The sequence below is a fragment of the Elephas maximus genome, chromosome X, assembly GCF_024166365.1.
Source record: "Elephas maximus indicus isolate mEleMax1 chromosome X, mEleMax1 primary haplotype, whole genome shotgun sequence".
NCBI lineage: Eukaryota > Metazoa > Chordata > Mammalia > Proboscidea > Elephantidae > Elephas > Elephas maximus.
In genome coordinates, this window is record NC_064846.1 from 136,112,896 (window position 1) to 136,125,155 (window position 12,260).

General features: G+C 39.4%; 1 long non-coding RNA gene across 6 annotated transcripts in view; it reads right to left on the reverse strand.

Moving 5' to 3' along the window:
• LOC126068956 (uncharacterized) overlaps positions 1–12,260 on the reverse strand; it is a 60,979-nt gene that overhangs the window by 40,139 nt on the left and 8,580 nt on the right. The gene's annotated exons all lie outside the window — the stretch shown is intronic.

The window sequence follows — 12,260 nt, forward strand, 5'->3', positions numbered from 1 at the left end:
CAGAGGCCAGATCTCATCCATCTTCATGTCACCAATAATTAGTTCAGACCTTGACATATAGTAAGTGCTCGATAAATTTTTGTTGAATTGAATTAAATCCTACTCAGCCCCAACATGTTAAGAGAAAATTTTAAGGTCATTTATGAGATCAAAGATCTAAGAGTAGATGACAATAGCTTAATAAAATATTGACATGTTTGTAGTCACCAACATTAAAACATAAAAACACAAGTCTATAGATTTCTGAATGCCATATAAGCTGTGTCAATTCTAAAAGGGGTTATTTTTAATAAACTATTTATTTTAGAAAGGTTTTAGATTTATGGAAAAAGTCTAAAGATAGAACAGAGAGTTCCTGTATACGTCAAACCCAGTTTCTTCTATTATTAGCGTCTTTCTTTTTTTAATATTAGTATGGTACGTTTGTCACATTTAATAAATCACTATTGATGCATTAACAACCAGTTTAAAAGACTATCATTCAAATTTATGCACCAACCACTAAGGCCAAAGATGAAGAAATGGAAGATTTTTACCAACTTCTGCAGTATGAAATTGATCAAACATGCAATTATGATGCACTGATAATTACTAGTGATTGGAATGCAATAGTCGGAAACAAAGAAAAAGGATCAGTAGTTTAAAAATATGGCCTTGGTGATAGAAACGATGCTAGAGATCCTATGATAGAATTTTGCAAGACCAACGATTTATTCATTGCAAATACCTTTTTTCAACAACATAAACAAAGACTATACGGGAGGACCTCCCCGAATGGAATACCCAGGAATCAAATTGACCGCATCTGTGGGAAGATACAATGGAAAAGCTCAATATCATCAGTCAGAACAAGGCCAGGGGCCAACTGTGGAACAGACCATCAATTGCTCATATGCAAGTTCAAGTTGAAGCTGAAGAAAATTAGAACAAGTCCAAGAGAGCCAAACTACAATATATTCCACCTAAATTTAGAGATCATCTCAAGAATAGATTTGACACATTGAACACTAATGACTGAAGACCAGACAAGTTGTGGAACGATATCAAGGACATCACGCATGAAGAAAGCAAGGGGTCATTAAAAAGACATGAAAGAAAGGAAAGGCCAAAATGGGTGTCAGAAGAGACTCTAAAACTTGCTCTTGAACTTCGAGTAGCTAAAGCGAATGGGAGAAATGATGAAGTAAAAGAGCTGAACAGAAGATTTCAAAGGGCGGCTCAAGAAGACCAAGTGAAGTATTAAAATGACATGTGCAAAGACCTGAAGTTAGAAAACCGAAAGAAAAGAACACACTTGGCATTTCTCAAGCTGAAAGAACTGAGGGAAAATTCAAGCCTCGAGTTGCAATTTTGATGGATTCTATGGGCAAAATACTGAACGACACAGGAAGTGTCAAAAGAAAATGGAAGGAATACACAGAATCACTGTACCAAAAATGGTTGACATTCACCCATTTCAGGAGGTAGCATATAATCAAGAACTGTTGGTATTGAAGGAAGAAGTCCAAGCTGCACTGAAGACATTAGCGAAAAACAAGGCTCCAGGAATCAATGGAATAACAATCGAGATGTTTCAACAAAGGGATGCAGCACTGGAAGTGCTCACTCATCTATGCCAAGAAATTTGGAAAACAGCTACCTGGCCAACTGACTGGAAGAGATCCATATTTATGTCTATTCCAAAGAAAGGTGATCCAACTGAATGCGGAAATTATCAATTTCATTAGTATCACACACAAGTAAAATTTTGCTGAAAAACATTCAAAAGCACTTTCAGCAGTACATCGACAGGGAACTGCCAGAAATTCAAGCCAGATTCAGAAGAGGACGTGGACCCAGAGATATAATTGCTGATGTCAGATGGATCCTGGCTGAAACCAGAGAATACCAGAAAAATGTTTACCTGTGTTTTATTCACTATGCGAAGGCATTCAACTGTGTGGATCATAACAAATTATGGGTAACATCGCAAAGGGTGGGAATTTCATAACACTTAATTGTGCTCATGAGAAACCTGTACATAGATCAAGAGGCAGTTGTTCAAACACAAGGGGATACTGTGTGGTTTGAAGTCAGGAAAGGTGTGCATCAGGGTTGTATACTTTCACCATACTTATTCAATCTGTATGCTGAGCAAATAATCCAAGAAGCTGGACTCATTAACAATCTGCAATGTGCAGATGACACAACCTTGCTTGCTGAAAAGGAAGAGGACTTGAAGCACTTACTGGTGAAGATCAAAGACTACAGCCTTCAGTATGGATTGAAGGAAAACAAAAATCCTCATAACTGGACCGATAAGCAACATCATGATAGATGGAGAAAATATTGAAGTTGTCAAGGATTTTATTTTACTTAGATCCATGATCAGCCCCATGGAAACAGCAGTCAAGAAATCAAAGGCATATTCCATTGGGCAAATCTGCTGCAAAAGACCTCTTTCAAGTGTTAAAAAACAAAGATGTCATTTTGCTTTAAAGGTGCACCTAACCCAAGCCATGGTATTTTCAATTGCCTCATATGCATGTAAAAGCTGGACAATGAATAAGAAAAACAGAAGAAGAATTAACCTCTTTGAGTTATGGTGTTGGTGAATATTGAATATACCATGGACTGCCAGAAGAACGAACAAATGTCTCTTAGAAGAAGTACAGCCGGAATGCTTCTTAGCAGCAAGGATGGCGAGACTTCATCTCACATACATTGGACACGTTATCAGGAAGGACCAGTCCCTGGAGAAGGACAGGACTCTTGGTAAAGTAGAGGGTCCTCGAAAAAGAGGAAGACCCTCAATGAGATGAATTGACACAGTGGATGCAACAGTGGGCTCAAACAGCAAGAATTGTGAGGATGGTGCAGGACTAGGCAGTGTTTCGTTTTGTTGTACACAGGGCAGCTATGTGTCGGAACCGACTCAACGGCACCTAATAACAACAGCAATATTGATTCACTGGATCCTTGGTGGTGCAGTGGTTAAGAGCTCGGCTGCTAACCAAAATTTTTGGCAGTTTGAATCCACCAACTACTCCTTGGAAACAGTGTGGGGCAGTTCTACTCTGTCCCATAGATTCGTTATGAGTCAGAATCGACTTGATGGCAATGGGTTTGGTTTGGTTTTTTCGGTATTGATTCATTATTAACTAGAGTCCCTGGGTGGCACAAACTATTAAGCATTTGCCTACTAGCCAAAAAATTGGCAGTTCGGACCCACCCAGAGGCATTTTGGAAGACAGGCCCGGCGATCTGTTTCCAAAAGGTCACAGCCTTGAAAACCCTATGGAGCAGTTCTACTGTGTGTGCATGGGGTCATCATGAGCCGGAATCAACGTGAGTTCTACTAACAACAACAAGGTATTTTATTCAGATTTCTTTAGGTTTTACCTACTGTCCTTTTTCTGTTTCAGGATCCTTTCTAGGGTGCCACATCATATTTAGGTACTATGACTCTTTAGGCACCTCTTGGTTGTGACAATTTCTCAGACTTTTGTTTTTGATGACCTTGACGCTTTTGGGGAGTAATGGTCAGGCATTTTGTAGGATGCCCTCAATTGAGATTTGTCTGACGTCTCTCTCTCATGATTAGAATGGGGCTATGTGTTTTGGGAAGACCACAGAGGTAAAGTGCCATTTTCTTCACAGCATATGAAGGGTATATACTATCAACATGACTTATCACTGTTGATGTTGACCTTGATCACCTGGCTGAGGTAACGTTTGGTTTCTTCACTATAAAGTTATTCCTTTTTTTCTCCTTAAAGGGCTTTTCTTTTGCCAGCTTTGTTAAGATATAACTTGCATACAATAAAATGGGTTCACCCATTTAAGCGTACAATCTGACAAATACACTCACCAGTGGTTTTCAGCTAGAGATGATTTTGCCCCCCTGGGAACATTTGAAAGTGATTGTTGACATTTTTGGTTGTCACAACTGAGGGAAGGGGGATGCTACCTGCATCTAGAGCATAGATGCCAGAGATGCTGCTATATATCCTATAATACACAGGACAGCCACCCCATGACAAAGGATTATTCAGTCCAAAATGTTAATCATGCTGAGGTTGAAAAACCCCAACATACACTTATGTAACCATTACCCCAAATCAAGACGTGACAGTACCCTAAAAGTCCTTTGTGCTTCTTTGCAGCTCATCCCTTTACTACCTGCCTCTGGCAACCACTATTCTGAAGGTTTTCCATCATGGAGTGGTTTTGCCCAGTTTTGAACTTCATATAAATGGAATTATGCTGTATTTCTTCTTTTGTCTATGGCTTCTCTTGCTCAGCACAATGTTGTTGAGACTCATCCATATTGTACTCATCAGTAGTTTGTTCCTTTTCACTGAATAGTATTCTATCGTATGGCTACACCATATTTTATTAAAAGACATTTGGGTTGGTCCTAGTTTGGGGATGTTATGAATAAAGTTTCTATGAAAACTAAGTACTAGTCTTTATCTGGTACACAGTTTTGTCTGTTTTTAGTTTCCTTGGGTGAATACCTAGGAATAAAATTGCTAGGTCATATGGTAAAAATAAAATAAAATAATAAAATTGCTAGGTCATATGGTAAATATATGTTTAACTCAAAGGGCCTATATTTTTAAAATAAAAAAAGACAAAATAAAAGGTTCTTTATCTTATTTTTTGGGCTACATGGAATCTCTCACTTATTCCACTTTCTTTTCTTTGTTTTGAATTAGTGATGTCAGAGGCATCCCCTTCCACTCCTTCCATCCTCACATAGAACTCCTTGGAACAGGTGATCAGACCTCATCTGTTCCCTTCTCTCTTGCACTTTGCCAAGCAAAAGTTGGTATCTCTTAACTTCAGAACCAGAAACATCTGTGTCTCTGGGTCTTTGGTAATATGTGTTTGATTTTTTTTTTTTAGAAGATGTTTATAGAAAATGGCCTGCGGTATTGGCAGTTGTGAGAACAGATCTAACTTCTGCTTGGAACTGCTATAAATTTTTAAAACAAACCAAACCCTAACATCACAATATGGCTATGTAAGGTACCTCTAAGCCAAATCCATTAGATTGAGAATGAAATATTTATGATGATCTGAGTGAGACGATGACAAAGAAAGAACTTTAGATTTTCCTTAAAGTTGTACCACTAAAACTTTGAACATTTACTTCCCCACGATGAGTTTGGGAATTTAACCTTTGATTTAAATAGGAGTTTAAAATGACCATTAAGGAATAAAAAGCTTACAAAATTCATAAAAAGAAAATAAAATCTTATCAAGTTTAAAAGACTTATTTTACTTAAGAAGCATTCTAAACCCATGCTTGAGATAGAGAAAATGATTCCTTAGCCTTAAAATTTATTTATAATTTACATTTTGAACTGATCTTTTTCCATAGAAGCTAGTAAATGACATGCCCCAAATTTTAGAAATTTTAAAAAGAGCACTGGTAAAGTTATTAATTTTCTGGTCAAATTTAAGAATTTAAATAGGGATAATGAAGAACTCGGTGTAATAAAAGGAAAAAAGATCTTGAAGCAGAGAGGCCTACATCCTAGTCTTGTCTTTATCACAAACTAGTTTATGGGAAACATACTAGATGATCCTTTAGGTTCATTCCAGCTCTAACCTTTCACGAATTCCACTGTCTGGTTTTCAACACAGACATTAATAATAGACTATATACATTGGTATAAGCAATCTTTTCATTAGAGTGTTTTAACTCATTTCAAAGTGATCCGGGGTGGGGGGCATTATCTTAGAAGCATTCGTTAAATTCTTTCCTTATATTGAGTTATTATTACTGACTTAGGAAATTTATAATACTGAAATGCCTTCATTAATTTTTTTTAGTTACAACCTGCTGAAGATTTAGCATTGCCTTTTACATCTTTATTTTCAGGTAGATTTATGTACCCCTGTTGTAAGGTTAAGTGTTCATATGACACTTTAATGTTTACTAAGTGGTTAAGTATCATATGCAAGTTAAATCTCATGAGAGACTTTTTAAAGTCAGCCTGGGTTATTTAAATGGAAAGAAATTGCTTTGGGAAGAAAGTATGTACAAATGGAGTTAAGTTTAGAGTGAATATATGCCTTCTTATTCTGAAACCATCATGAGAAGCTGAGAGGGGAACAAGTATTGCCAGAGCAAGCTTATAGCAGAGCACTCACTTCTCTTCTTAGGGATAAATAAGGTCATCTCTTTAGGTCATTCCTTTTCTGCATAGTCAGGATTATCATTTTTGCCATTTCTCAAGACACCACATTACTCATTTGATATCCGGGTTTTTTGTATTTGGCACATCTCCTCTTGCACAATATCCCTCAGTGAGATGCATCCCTTATTCAGGTGATCATTTTAAGGTCATAAAATCATCTGCTTTTCAGCTAGGGACATACCAATTGGAGGGGACATTTCTGATGTTCACTTAATAAGATGAACCTCAGAAACTCTCTTGGTGTGAAGGTTTTTGTAAGAGCCCCAATTCACCCTAGGAACAGAAGCAAATAAACAATAAGGTCATCTGAAAATCGTATTTGCTGTGAAAATGAAACCTTGACTTTTTTTACTTACGTAATTAAAATACCAGGTTCAAATATCACAGTGGCTTACTTTTCTGCATCTTAACTTGCATGATTTGAAAACATAAGACACTGTCTTTTCAAGTAAAATGAAATTAATATAATAGCTTCAAGCATGTGTGAATGAACTATGTATTGAAAGCCACGATGTCCAGAATAGTAGAGATCATTATATTGTCAAAAAGGCCAAAATAAATAAATTGTCCTGCCATTGACATAAAGGTTCCATTGTCACTTGAGTCAAGGAGTAAAATGTAACCGAAGGGCTTCTTTCTGATACAACAGTGAAGCACATGGTGTTGTGAACTCTCAGGATGAGGTATCCATCAATGCATAGAGTCACAGACTCATCTTGAAAAGGAAATTTCTGCCATAAATAAGAACATTTTAGATAAGATTATGTTCCCAATTGAAAGAACAAATGGTTTCTTCTGGCAAAATGCTAAATCAACAAATGTAGACAATTATTTTACACTTGATACAATCATCAGATCTCCGTAACTTCGTACAGTGATGTGCTCCCATATGAGAAGAATCAATAGTGAGAAATTAACCCTTATCTAGAAAAGGCTATAATTCCTACTGGGTGTTATAGAATTAGGTCATCTTTACAGAACTACGAACACATCTTGGGAGAAGGAATTAGCTTACTGAGGTGGAAATGCGTTTGAGCCTACAAAATATGTACATCAAAACTTTTATTTCTACCTTTCTGAGAAGCATCTGCCAGGGGAAAAATGCTGAGATTGACTCTCTCCCTCCATTCTCATAGATCTTGGCTCCGACCTTGCATGTGGACTCCCACACTCTTCTCAACATCAGGTTTTCCTGTCCAGGTGTGTCATGCTCCCCATTGTCCCCTTGCCATCATCAGAGCTGCCTTCCACACTAGTTGTTCCATCTCATCTTCTTTGGCTCCATTTCCCAGTGATTCAGGATCCAAGCCCCTATCTTCTACCTCACCTCTCCAAATCGCCCTGAGCTCTCTCTCAACCTTCTAAGAACCCTCTCTATAAACTTTTACTGCCAACCTCATTCCAACAGTCACCTTGCCCTCAAAGACTTCTCCTATCCCTTGCCCTTCTCTCTGACTCTATCCCTGAGCTTTTCTCCCCCTTGAATGCAAACACTGCGTAAAATGCAAACTCCTCCTTGCAACTTTACCAGAAGAATGGAATGATAGTGCCCTGTTCTCCATTACCACTGCCTGCATAGTTCCCCTTTTGCTACATACCCAACATACATTTAAATGTTTTGCCGCATGTCCAAATCATTATTGGCTGAGAAATTTGGAACAGTCTCCACCTCACAGCGTTCCATATCTAAAAGATCCTTACCCCTGCCCCCTGCCCTGCACCAGTCTTCCCCAACAGAGGCATTTGCATGCTAAATTTTGATATCAGCCAGAAAGTTTAGAGCAAATCATTTGTGTTCACTAGAGTCTGATTATTGTGTACTGGATTTCTTAACAGAGAAATCACAGGAGCCTCGTGCTTACACATTTCTTGTGGAACAGAACGGGAAACTATGCAACCACATGCCCCCTCTCCAAAAGAACTCTGGTTTGTACCAAGCTAGAACACCGCTTCTTGGTAACTGTGATGGTTAATGTTATATGTCAACTTGGCTTGGCTATGATTCTCAGTGGTTTGGCAGACACTGTGTGACCACCTTCCACTTTGTGATCTGCTATGAGCAGCCAATTAGTTAAAAGGGGAATTTCCTTAGGGGTGGGGCCTGCCTCCAGTATATAAATCGGTGTTCTGGCAAAGCTCACTCTCTTTCTCGACCCTGCAGTCTTCTTGTAGCCTGACCTCTGGTTCTTGGGACATAAGCCTGCAGAAGTCTCTGGCTTGCTGTCTGACCTGCAGATTTTGGATTGCCAACCCCGGCAACCCCATGAGCCAGCAGAGGCCTCCAGCCTGTCGCCTGACATGCAAATTTTGAGTTTGTAAGCCCCTGTAACCATGCGAGCCAGCAAAGGTCTTCAACGTGCTGCCTGACGTGTGGATTTGGGACTTGCCAGCCCCCACAATTGTGTGAGCCATTTCCTCACAATCGTGTGAGCCATTTCCTTGAAGTAAATTTCTCTCTGTGTATATCTATATATGTTTCACTGAATTTGCTCCTCTAGAGAATCCAGAGTAGCACAGTAGCTGAGAAGTTGGCATACATAGGGGGCTTCCCCCACACTTCAACCCGTGTGCCACACCACTGCAGTGCCACGCGCTGCATCACTCCGTCACTCAGGAGCATTCACGTGTTAGCTATCTCCCCACTAAGTAAAATTCATCTTCCTTTGGCTATTTGGCTGCCCTGGGTTTGAGAGGGGTTTTTCATGTACACTGACAAATATATTTTTTTAAATTACACAAACCAATAACTTTTAAAAGAGATTATAAAAAAAATAAAATTACTCATGTTACTCAGTCAGAGATGACCAGTAACTGGAGGATATTGTTGTTGTTAGTTGCCATCGAGTTGGCTTCAACTCATGGCAATCACATGTACAATAGAACAAACTGTCGCCTGGTCCTGTGCCATCTACAGGATTGTTGATATGCTTGAGTCCGTTGTTGTAACCTCTGTATGTTTTGAGTGCTTACCAACCTACAGGGCTCATCTTCTAGCACTATGTCAGACAACTTTCTGTTGTGATCTGTGGGGTTTTCATTGGCTAATTTTTGGAAGTAAATCACCAGGCCTTTCTTCTTGGTCTGTATTAGTTGGAATCTCCACTGAAACCTGTCTACTATGTGTTACCCTGCATACTATTTGAAATAGCAGTGGCATAGCTTCCAGCATCACAGAAACACGCAAACCACCACAGTACAACAAACTGACATTTGTGTTCACTAGAGTCTAACAGATGGGTGGTAGAGCATATTGAATCTCCCTAAAGACTTTTTTCTATGGGATATATTATAATATGCATATTTCACCCTCTTGTTTTTAAGAGGTATGTATGAACATCTCAAATTCTAGGAAATGCCATTCTGGTTTTTAATTTTTTAGACTCCTGCAACCCTTCAATTCTGCTAGTGTATTCAAGTAGATAAATTTATATATGCTTTCTTACCACTAAAATGTTACATCTCAGAAAACATATTCTTGTAATTTATCATAACTTTAAGCCCTTTCTACTCTCTGTAGCAAAGTTTCATTCACACTTGGGTCTCTACACACAAATTGCCCTTGATAATATCACATGTGGGCCAAAAAGCACTACCAATGTCCTCTCTTGAAATGAAAATGAAAAAAGAAATGGGTAATGTGAAACTGAACGTGGACACATTTCACACACACACACACACCCCCAGCAGAACACCTAGGTCTTATGCTAAATCACACACAGACCATTCTGAGCATTTACAGTTACAGAGGAAAGAGAAACAAGGATAAACATCAACAATAAGACTCAAGCCTCAGTTTAGTCTTTGATTCATGAAGGGCCAGATTCCTGATTCTCGTGTTTATTTCTTCTTCTCTTTCCTACACACTTAGGGTTTCCATACCTTCTCTCCTACTCTGTCCTTCCTTCGTATTACTTCCGCAGTGTGGCTCAAAACCCAGGCTCTCTGCCACCACCCACCTCCACAATGAAGATGGGCAAGGTGGCATCAGGCTCTGTGGTCGTGCTGGCAGAGAATCTTGGTTCTGGTGAGATCAGCAACATATAAACCACGTGTCTGTGGCAAAGATTGCTAGCCACCTTCCCCAATATTCATTCTCTCCTTTTCACTTAGTAACACAACTCTTACTGGTAGCTGGGTGTGTTGCCCCTGAAATAAACAACTGCATTTTCCAGTCTTCCTAGAAATAAACATGGTCATGGTCATGTGAGTAAGTTATAACCAAAGAAGCACACACAGAATTATATGTGAAAGGGCTGGGATTGCTGCTTATAAAGGAACCGACTCAGCCAAGAGTGATCATTTATTACTCTTCTGTTTCTTTTTGCCTGCCTTCCTGCTGTCAGCCTGAAATATGAACATGAAATCCAGAGCTTTGGCAGCCACCTTGGGCTATGAAGTATCCTTAAAGAAGGAAGTCACATGCTCAGTCTATGGAAGCAAAAATATATGAGTCTGGGGCTTGATGACACACCACGGGGATCAATAGCGTCCCTGGACACATTCACATCTCCTTTATGCATGCAAGAAAAACTTTCCAATCTTGTTTAAATCTTTGCCATTTCAGGGTTTTCTATTATATCAATATTTGGGGAAAGAGCATTCCAAAAGAGAGAACGGCTAGAGCAAAGGCGCCAAGGCTGGAGTGTATCTGGCAATTTTAAGGAGCATGAAGGAGGCTGGTATGTTTAGAACAGAGTGAACAAGGGGAAGAGTGTGAGACGAGGTCCAAGTGGTACTGGAAACCATTCCATGCAGTCTCCTGAAGGCCTTTGGAAAGACATTGGCTTTTACACGGAGAAATATGAGGAGTCATTGTAGGGTTTGGATCAGAGGAGCGTCATGATCTGAACTCTGTTTTAATAAGATACTTTGATTACTGTAGACAGGGAAGGGTACATACAGAAAGACCTGTTAGGAAGCTGTAGGAATAATCCAGGCGGGATATCATGGTGGCTTGAACCAGCATGATAACCACCATAGTATCAGTGGAGATGGGGAGAAGCAGTCAGATTACAGACACTTTATGAAGGCAGAACCAACAGGATTCCCTGGTGGATTGGATGTGGGATGTGAGAGAAAAAAAAAAAAAAAGAGTCAAAGGTGTGTCCAAAGTTTTAGGCCTGAGTAACTAGAAGGATGGCGTTGTCATCAACTTAGAGGGGAAGGCTATGTAGAGCTAGCTGGCTTTGGGACAATGTCTAAAACTGAAATCATCTTTCCCACTAAAACCTGATCCCAGAGCCCCTGCATAAATCCATTATCCCTCTCATAATGTTTCTGGATTATTTGTCTACCTTTGGTCTTCCCCACTAGACTGCGAATTCCTGGCACCACATCTTAGTTCTTGAATTCATCTCCACTGTACCTTAACATGGAGCCCTGTTGGTGCAGTGGTTAAGAGCTATGGCTGTTAACCAAATGTTGGCAGTTCAAATCCACCAGCCACTCCTTGGAAACCCTATGGGGCAGTTCTAATGTGTCCCGTAGGGTCACTACGAGTCAGAATCGACTCTATGGCAACGGGTTTGGTTTTTGTTTTGTTTTGTTTTGTTTTTGTTTTCAGGTACCTTAACACAAACTGAGGAAAGAAAGAAGGAAGGGAGGAAATGGGACTTTGATTCAGAACGTTGATCCTTCTGAGTTTGTGCTAAGCAGGTGTATACTATTAAAGAGTGTTTCTCCCTGATACTTCTTCCCCTCACAGGTCCCTTCCTGTTTATTCTACCTCCCAAAATCCCACTGGGGAGGGACAGAATGTCGAGACCTTTCCAGTTCCTTTAGCCACCTTCCCACTCCTTTAAAAATCTTTATGAGAGTTATTAACAAGAATCTAAAGCTTCTAGTGTAAACTCTCATCAGCGAGTATACTAATAAACAATGAAATAAATGAAGGAAGAAGCAAGGTCTGGAAAATCTACCGGGTAATTTTTTAAATAATCAGGCAGAATAATCCAGAATTGATTGCAGAGTCTTATAAAGCCTTAAAGTATAAATCGGTTGAAAGAAAAGACACTCCTTCCTCAAGAATGTCTTTTTTCTCCCTTCCTTGGCCCTCAAATTTAATTAACA